This window comes from Kogia breviceps, chromosome 4 (genome assembly GCF_026419965.1).
Source record: "Kogia breviceps isolate mKogBre1 chromosome 4, mKogBre1 haplotype 1, whole genome shotgun sequence".
Lineage (NCBI taxonomy): Eukaryota > Metazoa > Chordata > Mammalia > Artiodactyla > Physeteridae > Kogia > Kogia breviceps.
In genome coordinates, this window is record NC_081313.1 from 93132005 (window position 1) to 93145043 (window position 13039).

Consider the following 13039-nt stretch of genomic DNA (forward strand, 5'->3'; position numbering starts at 1 on the left):
GTTGAGTTCATTACCCATAGCGACAATGGAGAGCATGCACCATGGAGAACTATTGGTGTCTTAGTAAAAGGATGTTCTAGGGTTTGGGAGAGGGTCTGAGGAAGCTGGGCTTTTCTCTAAGCTGACTGACAGAAAGCAGGGGCAATTCTATGATTGGGTATCTAAATCATATCTATACAAAGGGGGGAATGGAATGAGCATAGAAATCTAACTGGTAAGATAGCCATCACTCATCTTAACCAAGAAACCAGGGGTGTTTGGCATTTTGTGGGTGGCACAGTGACCTTGATTTTTGTCTCTGCTTAGAAAAAATTATACACTGACCTAGTTTTATCTCATTTGATCCATATTCTCAGAGTAATCTTTTCTGAGGTTAGTATACTCTGAGATTGTTAACGTTCAATAAAAGAATAATATGGACTTGCTGTGGGTACCAGACCAGCTTCTGAATGTCTCCGGTTGCTCCTCTGCTTTCTTTCTCACATGATTGAAAACATTGAAGCACCCATACCATAGTTTGCTATGTGGGCCATAGCTTGGTGTATGTTATACTCATGTGGCTTTAAATGTACTTCATTTATATGCCATAGCTTTTTGACCTGGTTTTCAGATATGTTGTCATTATTCCAAGGTTAAATGCAAACATAAAATGCACAGCTTTCTCATCAACCTGGAAGTCATTTTCTAGGGTCTGTCTGATACAGCCTTCTGCCTCCAGGCTAGGCTACCCAAGATGATTGTGAAAAATTGCTGTATTTTCTGCTTTTAATGATCTAATTGAAAGGAAGAAAATTCCACTGTTGCCCTCAGAAGTCCATAGCCTTCACTCTGACCCTTTGAAAATGGTTTTCTACTTCATCCTCTACGGAGACGCTCTCTCTCCTGTGTAATGAACTCATTTCCTGAAGCAGGCTTCAGAATTGAGGACTCAAAACCAAGCAGAATTTGAACTGAATCTGGCCATCTAACCTGTTTTATCTCGTATGCATTATGTTTTACAAAGAGGAGAAATTTCATATAAAATTCATCTTTTCACCTGCCTTGATGAATCAGAATTTTTGGCCACACTGGGCAACAGACTGGTTGAAGCTGAGTAGCAACTGTTCCTTTAGATTATCCAAAGATTGCCGTGGTCCCCACCACAGCCTACCGCACTACTGCCCTGTACCACTCATCGTGTCTCCCGCCCGGCCTCATAACACTTGAGGTGTCACCCCTGGCATAGATACCTTTTCTCTGCTGCTTGTATATATTTCTCAAAACAGGCTATGGCTTATAAGGTGGTCTATGGGGTATATTCAATGTCATTCAATAAACATAATAGACCTTGCTATAGTGTGAATTGTGTTTTACGTTTTAGAAAACAAATTAGTTTTATATTAAATGCAATATAGCTATATTATGGAATGCAATGGGGAATGGATTTAAAGATAGATCTAGAATTTTTAAAAAATCCTGCTTCCAACAGCTGCCTCAGGCTATGCCCCAGACCAGCCCGTGAGGTGGTTGAGGAGAAATGTGTACCTTCATCTTTGCCATTGGAGTCACTTTGGCAGAAAAGTTATAGAAAAGCAGTACTAATATAATCATTTCAAGTTTATATTTTCCTGTTTTTGCAGACTTTCAGAATGTCATGGAGTTTTTGAAATGGAAGGAAATTTAGATGTTAGCTAACCTTTAAGTAACTAGTTTATTGGGAGTATGAAATGTATCAATACATAAAGCCACTCTGGGCAGAGACAGAACCCAGATAACCAGATTTCCAGTTCTTGTTCTATGTGAAATGTATAATTGCTGAACATAATAGCAAGAATTATAGCTAAATTATGTAGTATTACTATATTTCTTTGGTTTGATAATTCTACTTGTTACTTATAGAATAGCAGATAGAAAACTTATTTCTCAGAGAAATTTGAAAGTGTTCCCTGATGTAGTATGAAAATAGTTTCTAATGCTGTATAAGATAAATGATCTCAAGTAAGACTCAAATGAAAGTTGCTGGTTACACTAGGTTTTATAGGTTGGCACCTTTAGACAGTTTTAACTGAATTTGTAATGATTTGAAGCACAATAGTTGTGGGAGATGGAGAGAGAAAAAATATTACAACACAAATGAATCTGATTTTTCAAATGTGACTTGTAATATTTTCCTCATCTTTGACAATATAATGAAAATGGCATATTTACAGATCAAACGTCATGCTTCTGATTTAATGTATTTGCTTTTCCCTTTTTAAGTCTCTTTTTTTTGCTTTTTTATTGAAGTATAATTTACATATAATACTATATTAGTTTCAGGTGTACAACAGTGATTCGACATTTATATACATTGTAAATGACCACCACAGTAAGTGTATTAGTCATCTGTCACCATGCAAAGTTATTGGAATATTATTGACTATATTGCTTTAGTGCACATTATATCCCATGATTTATTTATTTAATAACTGTAGGTTTATACCTCTTATTCTCTTTGACCTATTTCACCCAAGCCCCCAGGCTGCCTCCCTCCAGCAACCACCAGTTTGTTCTCTCTATGAGTCTGTTTCTGTTCTGTTCGTTTGCTTGTTTTGTTTTTTAGATTTCACATATAAGTGAGATCACACAGTATTTGTTTTTCTTTGTCTGACCTATTTCACTTAGCATAATACCTTCTAGGTCCATCCATGCTGTTGCTATTGGCAAGATAGATTTTGTTGTTTTTTATGACTGAGTAAATATTCCATTGTATATATAACCACATATTCTTTATCCCTATGAATGGATCTGAAAACCAGGTCAAAAAGCTATGGCATATAAATGAAGTACATTTAAAGCCACATGAGTATAACATACACCAAGCTATGGCCCACATAGCAAACTATGGTATGGGTGCTTCAATGTTTTCAATCATGTGAGAAAGAAAGCAGAGGAGCAACCGGAGACATTCAGAAGCTGGTCTGGTACCCACAGCAAGTCCATATTATTCTTTTATTGAACGTTAACAATCTCAGAGTATACTAACCTCAGAAAAGATTACTCTGAGACTGTGGATCAAATGAGATAAAACTAGTTCACTGTATAATTTTTTCTAAGCAGAGACAAAAATCAAGGTCACTGTGCCACCCACAAAATGCCAAACACCCCTGTTTCTTGGTTAAGGTGAGTGATGGCTATCTTACCAGTTAGATCTCTATGCTCATTCCACATGACCCAGGCTACCTCTGTGCTCAGACTGAGAGCAAGTGAGTTTGTGTGGGAGCCCTTAAAGAGCAGAATCTTCCTTTTCCCTAGCTCTCCAGCTCTCCTGGAGGTAAGCTCTGCTGATTTTCAAAGCCAGACATTATGGGGGCTCATCTTTCTGGTGCAGGTCCCCTGAGCTGGGAGCCTGAGGTGGGGATCAGACCCCTCGCTCCTCATTGGGAACCTCCAAGGTTGTGATATCCCTCCTGCTTGTGGGTCACCACACTGGGGGTGTAGGTTCAAACTAGACCTCATCACTGCCTGCTCCTACCCATCTCAATGTAGCCTTTTCTTTATATCCTCAGATGTAGAACTGTTTTGGTAGTCTTCAGGTCATTCACAGAGATAGTTGTTCCATATGTAGTTGTAGTTTGGTGTGTCCATGGCAGAAGGTAAGCTCAGGATCTTCCTACTCTTCCATCTTTTTTTTTTTTAATTGAAGTATAGTTGAGTTACAATGTTGTGTTAATTTCTGCTGTACAGCAAAGTCATTCAGTTATACATACACACATGCACACACACATATATATACACACATTCTTTTTCATACTTTCTCATCTTGATCAGGAACCCATTTGTTATCTATTGAAACCTATTCCTGTATGCAGTTGGTGAATAGGTTGCATTTGCCTACCTATAGTTGAATAGTAATTGGTAAAATTTTACAATTGGTAATTGGTGAAATATTACAACAGAAAGAATTTGATAGATTATTTGAGTTTACAGATGCTGGAGTTTGACTTGTAGAAGCAGTTAACTGATCTCAGAGGAGCAACTGTGAGTCATATTTGAATCATTTTTCGGCAAATGTCCATTGGTGAATTGCTTCTTTTCTAAATGCCTTTAGTTATTGATATCATCTTCTGTGGTGGTTAATAATTACTTTAATTTGTTTTGAAAGAAAATGATTAATAACTACTTCCCAAAATATATGATGCATAAAGTGTATTTTACATCATATGAAACATATATATTCTTCATAAATGGCTCTATATTATGAAGTGTGGTTGTTATAATAATTTTGCTTGAAGAACAGTTAGTGTTTGCTATTTAAAAAGAATGAAAGCAATAATATCACTCTTGGTTGGATAGGAACTCTAGGAACTTACTAGATCCAAACATATAAGTTGCCTTTTATAGGTCAGGGTGGTTGAATATTAGTAATTTTATTTGGTTTAACCTCAATTCTCCAATTGCCTTACTTGTCATATTTGTAGCACCTGGGGGAACCTTTTATTCAACATATACAAGAACAAACTCATGATCTTCTTTTGCAAAGCTGCTGTCCCTGCATTAGGAGATGTACCATTGTCCATTCAGTTCAGTAAGCTGGAAACCTGTGCCCCATCTTTTATACCTGACATTGTGAAATTTTTTCCGTGTCTTTGTCTATGCCCAGCTACTATGGTTTACTGTCATTTCCCCAGATCAGGGTGTGCCATGTTTCATGCTACCATCAATCCTCCGTACATATTGCACTCCCTATTTCGAACACCCTCTGTGTACACCTGTCATGTCTCTCCTTTACTACATAAATTTCTATTAATCTTTCAAAGTCCTTTAGCTTTAGTACCTTGGGAAAGCCTCTATGTTTTCACTAACATATGTCAGATTCCTTTTTTTTTTTTTTTTTTTCGGTACCCGTGCCTCTCCCGTTGCGGAGCACAGGCTCCGGGTGCGCAGGCTCAGCGGCCATGGCTCACAGGCCCAGCCGCTCCGTGGCATGTGGGATTTTCCCAAACCGGGGCACAAACCCGTGTCCCCTGCATCGGCAGGCATACTCTCAACCACTGCGCCACCAGGGAAGCCCTGTCAGATTCCTTTTAGTGTTTTTTTTTTTTTTCTTTGTAATGTTTGCCTCAATTTTTTAAAAGGTATTTAGTGGTATTCTTCACATAAAATAAAATTTATTCTTCTCATGTGGATAGTTTGGTGAGTTTGTTAAATGTGTAACTATCACTACAGTCAAGATGTATAACATTTTCATCAGCACAAAAAGTGACTCATGCCCCTTTGCAGTCAATCTCCTCTCCTATCCTTCAGCCTCTGATTTCCACCCTATGGTTTTGCATTATTCAGAATGTCACATAGACAAAATATATAGTATATCACTTTATTGTCCAGCTTCTTTTACTTAGCATAATGACTTTGAGATTCATTTACATTTTTGCATGTATCAATAGTTCACTCCTTTATTTACAAGTAAAATCTCGTTGTATGGTATACTACAATTTGTTTATCCATTCAATCCATTCATTTGTTAATACACATTTGGGTTGTTTCCAGGTTCTGGCTATTAGTCATTCGTATGTTTTCCAAATGGGCTCTACTATTATTCTATTTTGCACTTCCACCAACAATATGTGAGAGTTCTAGTTGCTCTGAACCCTCACCAGTGATTGGTATCATAAGTCTTTTAAAATGTAGCCATTTTAGCATTGTAGTGATATTTTATTGTGGTTATTAATTTGTGTTTTCCTAATGCATAATGATGTTCATTATCTTTTCATGTGTTTATTGACATTTGTATACCTTCTTTGGTAAAGTATTTGTTCAAATCTTCTGTCCATTTTTCAGGCATTGTCTTCTTACTATTGAATTGTAAGAGTTTTAAAAAATATATTCTGGATAAAAGTTTATATTTTTAAATTAGATATTTGCTTTGTCAAACTGTTTTACAAAGTGTAATATTTTACATCCCTGCCAGCAGTATATGAGAGTGCTAATAACTCCACTTCTCGTCAACACTTGCTATAGTCACCCTTTTAAATTTTAGCCATTAATAGGTGTGTGTGCATGTGTGTGTGTGTGTGTGTGTGTGTGTGTGTGTGTGTGTGATAGGCTTTATTTTTTAGAACAGTTTTTGATTTACTAAAAGATTTTTATTTACTGAAATGCAGAAAGTTTCCATATACCCTGCACCCAGTTTTCCCTATCAATGACATCTTACTTTAATTAGCACATTTGTTATGATAATGAACCAATATTGATTCATCATCATTTATTAAAGTCCATACTTTATTTAGATTTCTTTAGTTTTTCCCAGATTCTAGGATGCTATCTAGAAAAACAAATTAAGTTGTCATGAATCCTTAGGTTCTTTTTGGTTGTGAGTTTTTTTCCATTTTGTTTCTAATTTTCATTTCTCTAATAGCTAGGGATCAACATTTTTACATATGCTTATTTGCCATCTGTGTATCTCCTTTGGTGAAGTGTCTGTTCAAGTCTTTTGCTCATTTTTATTGTTTTTTTTTAAATTATTGAGTTGTGAGAGGTTTTTTTGTTAAAAATTCTGGCTACAAGTTTTAAATCAGATTTTTTTAAACAAAGTTTACTCCCAGTCTGTGGTTTGTGGTTTGTCTTTCCACTTCCTGAACAGTATCTTTTGAAGAGCAAAAGTTTGCAGTTTTGATGAGTCCAATTTATCAATGTTTTCTTTATATGGTTCATGCTTGTTGTGACTTTTCAATAAATCTTTGCCTAACCCAAGGTAAAAACATTTTTCTCCTCTGTTTCTTCTACAAGCTTTATAATTTCAGTTTTTATATTTAGATCTTTGGAAGTTTATTAATAACAATCTACATAACAATTTGAATTTTGATATTTTGAAATTGAACATTTTTTTCAGACCAATTTTATGCTCACACAAGTAAAATGTATATACAGTAAGTCTCCTACATATGAATGAATTCCGTTCTGACAGCGCTTTCATAAGTCCAATTTGTTTGCAAGTCCAACAAAGTTAGCCTAGCTACCCAGCTAACACAATCAGCTATATAGTATGTACTGTAATAGGTTTATAACACTTTTCACACAAATAATACATAAAAAACAAACACGAAAAATAAAACATTTTTAATCTTACAGTAGAGTACCTTGAAAAGTGCAGTAGTACAGTACCACAGCTGGCATACAGTGGCTGGCATTGAGTGAACAGGCAAGGAGAGTTAATGACTGGAGGAGGGAGAGGAGGGTGGGGATAGTAGAGCTGAAGGATCATCAGCATTAGGAGAGAGAGGGCAAGCTGCAGTTTCCTTCATGCCTGATGTTGATGGAACAGGTTCTGGTTCCACGCTGGAACCAGATGCACGTTTGTAACTTGAAGTTTCATATGTAGGGGACTTACTGTATTTTAAATTTTCAATGACTCAGTATTCTTTCTTTTACATCTCACAGTTCTTGGATTGCCTATGACACTAAAAGTTCTTTCCATGTCAGCATTACAATTCAGTTTCTATTTGAAATACGTAAATATTATGTGTCAGTGAGAGTTCCTTGGTTGTAAGCAGTAGAAGCCAGAAGCCAACTCTGCTTCTATTAGCTAAACAGGTAGTTTATTGGAAGACTGTGAAAGAGCTGAAGAACCAGGCTTTAAATAGAAGGAACTAATTAGCTCTAAAGTGTCTTGGAAGTATGAACTGTTCCATTGTCTTGCTCAGTCATTTCTACTGTAATAGATGACCTGAAACCATCTCTTTGTCTTGGGTAGGGTATGGGGTGGAGGAATAGTCCTTTGGCTACTTGCCTCACAATTAAAACTGATGTCTAGCAGGGGATGGGAAATGAAAACTGTCAACTGGCTTAGCTTGTTAAGTTGGTCACGTGCTCACTCACTGGTTAGGAAGGGTGTCCTGATCAATAGCCCTGTCAGACTGTATTCAGTGGAGGAAAAGGTCCTTCCCTAAAATGAGTTTTGGGTGCTAATACTTAAAGGAGGGATGGATTCTGGGCAGCCCCAAACAACAAATGTTCTTTCTATATAATGCATTGCCTTGAAACTCTCCTTCGCTATAGCATATGTTTATGGGTATGTGTGTATTTCATCCCATATACAGAAAACAAAATGATGCATAAATAGGTATGTCTAATGAAGTAATTAGTCTGGACCAAATTCGTCACTGAAAAACCACCTGGTAGTTCAGATTTAAGAGAGAAAATACATGGTACTGGAAAGAGAAAGAAATGGAATCTAGGACAACTATATTCTAGTTCCTTCTCTGTATATAAACTAGCTGTGGGATCTTGACAAGTCTTTTAATCTGTTTGAGTCTCAGTTTACTCAACTATAGAATAAGATTATTAAAATACATTATGTCTATGTCTCTTCCTGCTCTAAATTCTATAATTCTAAGGCTATCATCTGTGTAAATATTAGTTGTTCCTGTGCTGAGAACAGTAGTTATAACAAGAAAACTGAATACACAGAGACATACATACATAGGCATGTTAGGTTGCCAGATAAAATATAGGAAACCCAGTTAAATTTGAATTTTAGATAAACAACAAATAATTTTTACTATGTCTAAAATTATTTGTTGTTTATCTGAAATTCAAATTTAACTGGGTATTCTCTATTTTTCCTTGCTAAATCTGGCTGCCCTAAGACAGACAGACACGCACACACAGAGAATCAAGGAATAGGAAGAATTACAGGCAGGTTCTTGGATTAGTATTTTTTATGCATCTCCTTCTTAAGTGAATCTATAGCAGCTTCAGTGTAATTTTTCAGCTGAACTCAGGGGGTTTTCTAGATGAAATAAAATCCTATCCCTTCATTATAGGACTGTCTTGATTTAGCCTCTCTCAAGAAATAATGATTTTTAATTCAAGAAAATATTTCTTATTGAACTTCACGAATGAATTTGCTAAATGTCCTATCATCTAAAGCTCATGCTAATTTTTCACCTGAAGCAGAGAAGTATTTTTCTAAGCAGCTTAATGGGTTGCTGACTGAATGAGTATTTTGCCTTGTTGAGAGTTGAGGTTGACTCTTTCAATAAAACCCATTGGCTTTTTTAATTGCCTATGTTTTGTGCTCCTGTACCTACTAATCACAGCAAAGCTGCTTATCCTTCATCATCTTGGTTTCTATGGATACTTTATGTAATAAATCCAGACCTTCAGCACTGAGTAATCACTTGGGGATTCCTGGTTCTGAAGGTTCAATAACTATACAACAGTGATACTGTTGATATATGAGCTCTTTTTCTTTCATGCTTTCCCCACTACATGCACCAAAATGACACAATATACAAAGACAGAATATGTCTTTGTAATTTGCAATTGCATATTTAACTTTGACATATAATGCATGGGAGCTTAATCTGAACAAGGACTTCTCATTTGTAAGTCATATTCCAGGTATCCGGGGACGTGCATGCTTTTAAAGACAAAATTTAATTTATCAACGAGAGTAAATTCTCTTTTGTTGTAGCTCTAATATGGTAGGTTAGTTTAGTAATCTCTCTTAACAATCTATGGCTTTGCTGTCAGAAAATGTACTAGTGTAAAATTAAAGTAGTAGAATGAAAAACACCTGATCAATTGGTTGCTTAGATAAAAGAAATGAACACAAAAGAAAATTGCTTGATTGTATTGAGACCCAAGTGAAAAGTAGATGAATTTTGTGATAGTGATGTGGAGATTTTATAAATCATATAAAATAGAATTTCCCAGTAGTTTGGTAAATGAATGGAAAATTCCACAATTCCTTCACCAAATTTATTCCCAAAAATCATGGCCAGGAGAAAATGCTGAGTCACATTTTCATACATTTCCTAAACATATTTAGTAAAATAGATTTCTTGCTTATCTAAACTTCTTCCCAGTCTATGCAGAGCTTTTTATTACATATTCTCTGGAGTCCTAATGTTTTTTCCTGCTCATGCATTTAATAATGTCTACTTAAGTCTACTTTGTAGCTTTAACACTGAACTTTAATAAGCATTCTCTTTCTACTCTTTGCAAATTTAAATTTTTATAAATTTAGCTTATGTTTTATTTTTATTATATCAATTTATCTGGGCATGTGTCTCCTGTAGGACTGACTGAAAAGAAGAGAACAAGAACTTTATTTCTCATCCTTATCAAGCTGTGTTGTTTCATGTCCTACAAAATGGCCTTACACTCTGGGTTTCCCTCCTAAGATTTTCATGATCTAATAGAATTGTTTCTTGACATTTCCCCTCCTTTACCCCACTATTCACATATCAAAATTTATCTACTACCATGAGTCCCATTAAATCAAAACCTCACTAAATAGATGGTTGAAAGTTTATTCTCAACTTTATTTCTTTCTTTCTCGACAGAATTTCCCTCTTCTGCCTGACTTTATCTCTTGCTTGGACTATTGCAGTAGGCTTCTAGCAGTCTCTCCGTTGCTGCCATTCCTCCTCCATACCCATTCTCCAAAAGGCACCCAGCAATCATTTCAGAGCCTACAAGGCCCCATGTAAGCAGCTCTTGCCTGTCTCTCAACTGCAAAAGTATAATTTTCAAACAATTATTTAGCTTATTAATGAGGAAAGCAGTGAGGTAAAAAGTGGGTTCAGAGAAGGATGTAAGACACAAATGTATCAGTAGAAAAATAAAAGCAAAGAAAGTTGGAATAATAATGCTAAGTTAGATATAACATGGGTTAAATACTACAGAAAAATAAAATCATAGCCTTTGGGATTATTTGCTGTATCAGGAAAAAATCCGTTTATCGGTTTCTGCTAAATTAATATGTACCTTTACAGAGATAAAAAGTCCCTGGTTTTAATCAATGGTAAATAGTGAGTTTCAACCCCCAAGAGTCAGATGATTCTTAGGCAACTTGTGAGATAATACACTAGTATGACCACAAACATCACATTAGTCATCTTTTTGCCTTACATTCTTAATTTTCAAAACTTGTCTACCTGTACTCTCCCCTTTGGTCACCAGGGTTCTTGCTACACTGACCTCCTTTCCATTTCTTTAGGCTTTTGTGCTTACCATTCCCTGTGCCTGAAATATTTGGCTACCTCATTCTTCAGGTCACACCTCTCAGATGGTCCTTATCTCAATGTTCTTTCTAAATCCCTTTCCCTCACCTACATCTGATTCACTCTGTAGGTCATCATCCTTTTCCTTTATTCCACAGCAGCAGTGAAAATCTGAACATATATATGGGTGTATTTGTTTCTTCACTAAAGTATCAATATAAGCTACATGAGGGCTGACACATCATCTTTCTTGTTTGTTACTACATTTCTCTTGCCAAGAACAATGGCTACTCATGATGGGTGTTTGATAATTACATGTTAAATTGATGAATGTCTAAAGACTTGTCATGTACTTTCTAAGATTTTCAGATTTTATTCAAATATCATCTGAACAAGGGCTGCCATGTGTTCTTCTAAAGAAGGCATTAGATTTAATGGGAAATAGAGGAGTTTAAGTACCTGATATATTGGACCTTGAAGGTCAGAGCTTCAGGTCAGCATGGTCTAAGCATGAAATCCTTCCTGAAAATACATTTCTAAAGGTCCCATCCCACAATCAAAATACCCTCTCCTTGATTTTATATATATATATATACACATACACATATGTTCTCATATATAACTGTCGGTTATCACAGTGGCTTATAGTCCTTGTTAAAGGTGCAGGTTTCTGCCCTCCTCTACCCTCAGGAGAGATCTCGATGCCATAGTTTGCCTGAAGCCCAGGAATCTTCATTTTAAATAACATCTGGAGATTCTGACATTGTTGGTCTGTGAACCACATGTTGAGAAATACTGGTCTAGGAAATCCAAATATCCAGTTGTATGCCTGAGTATTTGCATGCTACTTAAAGGTTAGCCAAACAAAAACCTGGGGAATCCTGCTTTGGGAGTTTGGTTCCCAAGCACAAGGTCTTACAGTGACCAGTCACACATTCAACAGGATCAATAAAGGTTGCAGAATTACTTAGACTAGGATGAGAGGTTTGCATAGTTTGTAAAACTTAGCTAAAAGCTACACTAGCAATAAGCTGGTGACTATAAAAATGAAAGAGTTTTAAAGTTTGAAACTGCTCAAGGGACCTTATTTATGTTCTACAGATTGTCCCCCATGGATTTTAGTATCCAATTTGAAGATTTTTTTTTTTTTTTTTTTTTTTTTTTTTTTTTTTTTGTGGTATGCGGGCCTCTCACTGCTGTGGCCTCTCCCGTTGCGGAGCACAGGCTCCGGACGCGCAGGCCTAGCGGCCATGGCTCACGGGCTTAGTTGCTCCGCGGCATGTGGGATCTTCCCGGACCAGGGCACGAACCCGTGACCCCTGCATCGGCAGGCGGATTCTCAACCACTGCGCCACCAGGGAAGCCCCAATTTGAAGATTTTTAAGGCAGTTCTGTTATAAATTTTGGTAAAACAAGGTAAGTCCTTTGAATAGCTACTTGTAAATCTTCCTCTTTTTTGCTGTTCACATCTTGGTTCACCCAAGTTCAGACGGACGGATAGCCCAGAGTAATTAACTAGCTTTAGCAGGAATCTGGATGATCCCTGTGACTTTCTTGCTGGGGGAGCATACAGAGGAAAAGATACCACACACATACTCATATCCCTGTTTCCACACAGACTGTGAGGTGTCTCAGCTGATGTAATAGGAAAAACTAAAGGAATGCATAATCCTGCTCAAAGGAGACTTTATTTTCAATCAGCAGTGTCTAATATAAAATAAAAAGGAAAAAAAGGGTTAATTTACCTACCTTGTGTATTTATTGGGCCTAGACTGACCTGGAGTTGAAAAAGAAGACATTGGATGCTCAGAGAGAAGTGAAAAGTCCCAAAGGACAGCCTAGGAGCATCTCCTGTCCCTGAGGTACTATACTTTCTGTTCAGCCAATGAAAGACCCACCTTGCTGTTTCTTATTCACTAGCTACTTCTATAAGCTGTTATTGGAGCAACCATTTTGGTCAGTCAGGTAGTCTATTTGGGCAAACAACCAGTGTAGATAATTTTGATTCACTGAATTGACTCGATGTTTCACTAAACTTGGATAAATCTGGTGGATGTCTTGTGCCCTGA

The 13039-nt window shown here is 36.6% G+C and overlaps 1 long non-coding RNA gene across 1 annotated transcript in view; it reads left to right on the forward strand.

Moving 5' to 3' along the window:
- LOC136794168 (uncharacterized) overlaps window positions 1-12826 on the forward strand; it is a 242267-nt gene extending 229441 nt beyond the window's left edge. The window contains exons 3-4 of the long non-coding RNA XR_010840540.1: window positions 10311-10453; window positions 12742-12826. This is a non-coding gene — a long non-coding RNA (uncharacterized lncRNA). The remainder of the gene's footprint in view (window positions 1-10310; window positions 10454-12741) is intronic.
- Window positions 12827-13039: the final 213 nt, after the last annotated feature.